Below are 4,617 nucleotides of genomic sequence, written 5' to 3' on the forward strand. Positions count from 1 at the left end.
TTCACACATGTACTAAATTTCCGGTTAATACAATTCTAGCATGAATAATAAACATTTATCATGATATAAGGAAATATAAATAACAACTTTATTATTGCCTCTAGGGCATATTTCCTTCAGATATTTCGTACATATTCTAGCACAGGTCATGCCAAAATTCATGAAAAAATCCTGCATGACCTTTGCTAAAAAGGGACATATTGAGCACCAGGCCGAGCGGAAATTAATCAACACTCCGGCAAAACATAGGCCACTCTGAGGTGTTCCCTGCAAACATGGCCACTTGGGCAAGCACATATCCTATTTGAGCAACACTAGATATACTTGTTTCTATCTACATCATATGAGCATTCAAAATTGATAGTCATTTGCATTTCAATGGTGGAAAATATGAACAAAAACATTTCAAAATATCTTATATAAACCACTTACTAAATATGAACTAGTTCTATTAACCACTTACTAAATAAACTAGTTCTATTAAGCACTTACTATAAATAAACTAGTTCTATTAACACTAGTGCAGAAACGGGGTATAGTGCCGGTTCATGAGGCCCTTTAGTGTTAGTTATGGAACCGACACTAAAGGGTGAGGACTAAAGGTCCCCACTTTAGTCCCGGTTCAACACGAACCGCCACTAAAGGGCCACCACGTGACACGAGCCCGCGCCGGGGGCTGGGAGACCTTTAGTCCCGGTTGGTAACACCAACCAGGACTAAAAGGTTTAGGGGTTTTGGTTTTATGATATATTTTCCCTTTAATTTTGTGTTTTCCATTTAATTATTTTCATTTGCTGGTATTTTATTATACTACATATTGTACACGTTATGCATATATATAAATAGAATTTCTTGTAGAACCGACCATATATATATATATATATCATTGAATGTCTCGCACGACCATTCACACATACACATGTATATATACAATTGGTATGTACAATTTCTACTACAATTTGCAGATCATTACATGGAGGCATTACTGCGGTAGAGGGTAATGGAATTCTCCTTTGGGATCTATGATCTGGTCGAGCAAAAATCCCGCTATTTCCTCTTGAATTGCTCGTACACGATCCTCTGGTAGGAGCCGATCCCGCATCTCCTTCATCTTTAAAGAAGAGATCAAAATATGAATGTATTATTAGTTGTGTGTGTGTATATTAGATAATGATGTAAAAACTATGAATAGTGTTCTGGCAAACGTACCCATTGGTCTCTATCAGTTCTGCTCCTTTCGGACGTCATCATGCGAATTTTCTCGCAAACGTAGTATGCACATAATTCAGTCCCAGGCGCCCGCTTCAGGGCCTTTACGAGAATAGAATACAATCAGGTAATAATTAGTCAAGCATGACAATTAATGGTATTGAAACTAGAATTAAAGAGATGGTAGCTAGCTAGTACTAGCTACTTAACTAATTACCTTGGGTCGGATCCATTTTAGCTCTTTTTCCATGGACCTTTAACCTGTTTGATGAACTTTTCCCAAGCCCTGTCCACCGGCAAAGAAAATGAATAAAGGAGTTATTAATTAGTTGATATCAGGAAATGACAAACTAAAGAGGCTGACATATAGTTCGATAATGATTGAAATTACCTGTTGACCATCCCCATCATGATTTTGTACTTAGTAACTAGTTTAAGTAGTGAGTCCAGTACTTCAACTTTTCCATCGTCAACTTGAATGATTAACAAGATCCAGTGGAAACTGCATGCGCACACATTTTCATGTATAAATTAAGCGGGCATGTGCATATAACTCATCAACTACCCTAAACCCTATACACTTTGTCGGGGATATCTAGCAACATATGCCAAGGGGTGGCTTATCATGGATGGGGACAAGAGTACGTCGTCAGGCCCTAGAAGTGGGAGTGAGCGAGATCTCGAACGCCTACAAGTCTTACCCAGGTTCGAGGCTCTCCGTGGAGATAACACCGCTAGTCCTGCTCTGCGGGGTCTGCTCATGATGACTAATGTCAATAGGTGGCTACAAGGTTGCTCCTTGAGCTGTTCGGCTAGAGGAGGAAGAAGGGCAAAGCTAGCTCCTTTGCCTCTCTAGCTATGGGTGTGTATCTGCGTGGGTGTTGAACCCTTTGCATGGGTGAACCTGGGGGGTTTATATAGGCCTACCCCCAGCGGTACAATGGTAATCCGTCCGGGTGTAGGACCCGGACGTCAGTGTCTTGGGGCGCTGGATTCTCCATCGGCTGCTGGGGCCCGCCGCCTGGTGGCTCCCGCCGGCTGTTGTGAACCCGGCCGACAAGTAGGGGCCCACCGCCCACGGGCCATGCTGACTGCCTTTTGCTGTAGCCTCGCCCTTGATGATGGAGGCCTTGTCGGGGGGCGCGTGGCTATAGTCCCGCCGCCTGGCGGGCGATTACTATAGCCACACCCCGTCTCATCTGATTAATGGCGCGCAAACTCCGAGGGGAGGAAGGGCTGCCTGCTAGAGGTCGGCCCGCCCTCGAGGCCGCCTCCTCGGAGTGCGCCCTCTTCTAGCCGCTCATGGACAGGTAGGGACCGCCGCCTACAGGCCGCACCGACCGCCAGTCGTGGGAGCATGGCCCTAGCTAACGTAGGCTGCATCATGAGCCGCGTGACTACAATGCCATGCCGGGTGAGGGGTGCCTGCTTGGTACGCCCGCACCGTGGCCACGCTCCTCGGGGATTCGGGGGGTGGCAGGTGGTTCTGTAGACACTCCCCGTCTCGTCGTAGTAAATGGGTGCAAACTTTGAGGGGACGCAGGGCCGCCTGCTAGGTGCTGGATCGGTGAGGCCGCTTTCTGGGGACATGCTGTCTTCTGGTAGCCGGTGTCATGCCCCAAGACCGACGCTCTAGAAGCCTTCCATGTTTTCTGTTCTTCGTCATGTAATTTGTTTTGCTTGTTGCATTCATCATTGCATATTTTGCATGGCATCATGTCATCATGCCATCTTTTTCTGAAAGCTAACAAAAACTCAACCAAATAAATTGCATGGATCTTTGATCCATTTAAATCGAGGGAATTTACATGGTGAATTTCTCTTTAAAACATACCAAAGTCTCCTACTATATTTAGGGAGCTATAATATAATATTCCATCATTTTGGAATTAACCATAACAAACTTGCATCTTAACCCCCTCTTGTTTTTTTAAATCTTTTAAAACCTTCTTCTTCTCCAATTACTCATCCTCTAGTTGTGGAGCTTTGATATATCAAAGTAGCCACATGCCAAATGTTAGTTCAATTCCTATTTATTTGGCTCTTCCAATAAATATTTTGCTTCTCTGTTTTTTTCTATATTTAGGAGAAGAGACCTTTTTTTCTCTTAACCGGGGCTGGCCCATCTCTCATTTTGTTTTTTCCTTTTCTAGGCGTTTTAGCCCACAACCAGGCCGGCCCATAAGCCCAACCGGCGCCCCACCTGCTCTAACCCTAGGCCCAGCTGAACCCCCTCCTAACCCTAACCCTCTCCCTTGCCTGATCCCCATCTCCCTGTTCTTTCCCCTCCCGCAGCACCGCACGCACGCACACATCCAGCGCCAGGAGAGCGCCCGCGCTCGAGCCCATGGCCGCGCCTCCCTGTCGCCGTTGCTGCTCCATGCTCCACCTCCAGCCGCCTCCGTCGTGCTGCCGCCTCGCCATGGACCGGCGCCCGCCGACCCCCTCGCTCTCGCATCCGTCCGCCTCCAGTGCCAGACCATCGCGCTCCGCCCTCGCCAGAGAAGCGACCAGGCCGGAGCCCCGTCGGCCTCATCGTCGTCGTCCCGTTCCTTCCATCAGCAGCAGCACAGCCGCCGCCTCGACATCTCCAGCACCTCCGCGCCCCTCTGCTACCCCGTCCCCGTAGCGCTCTGCTTCTCCACCGAAGCTCTTCTCCTGTGCGCCGTCGCCGTCCAAAACCAGCAGGCCACCACAGCACCAGCTTGCCTCCTCCTCCACGTTCTACTCGTCCTGGACCTACCCTGCAAGCTCTTGCCGCCGCGCCATGTCCCTGCTGCCGCCGCTGCTTCGCTGGATCACTCCGCCGCGCCAAGTCCTTGCCGCTGGCCTTCCCCGCACCCTGCTCGCCTCCTCTGCTTCGCTTCTGAACGAGGACGAGCCCCTGCCTTTGCCTCCCGCCGAGTTCGGGTGGCCCCTGTTCAAGCCGCCAAGACCCCTTCGTGGTGTTCGCCAAGTTCGGCCACCGCTGAACCGAGGGATTTTTGCCTTGCTTGGATATGCAAGACCTTTCTGAGCATGGCAAGTTACATGACACAATGACCATGGATTCGACATGCATGCGCCAAGTTCCACTATTGTCGCTCGGATTCGACATGACAATGTGTACCGCGACACCCGAAGACCCTGGATGCACCAAGTTCCTCTTCGGACATGTACAACTACCATCCCGTGCAGGTCACCAAGTACCATGACATTGACGACCCTGAACATCTACGAGAACGTGTGCTCCACTACCATCGACCCTCGAAGACTCTGTGGACATCAAGTTCCTCGCCGTGGCCCCGAACATCTACGAAACATGAATGACTACCTCCTCTTTGAGATGTGTACCACTACTTCTGCTACCATCACGAGAACAACTACTTCCACTATGACCCGTGTATGACTACCTCCACTACGAATGCC

The sequence above is a fragment of the Triticum dicoccoides genome, chromosome 3A (genome assembly GCF_002162155.2).
Source record: "Triticum dicoccoides isolate Atlit2015 ecotype Zavitan chromosome 3A, WEW_v2.0, whole genome shotgun sequence".
NCBI classification, from domain to species: Eukaryota; Viridiplantae; Streptophyta; class Magnoliopsida; order Poales; family Poaceae; genus Triticum; species Triticum dicoccoides.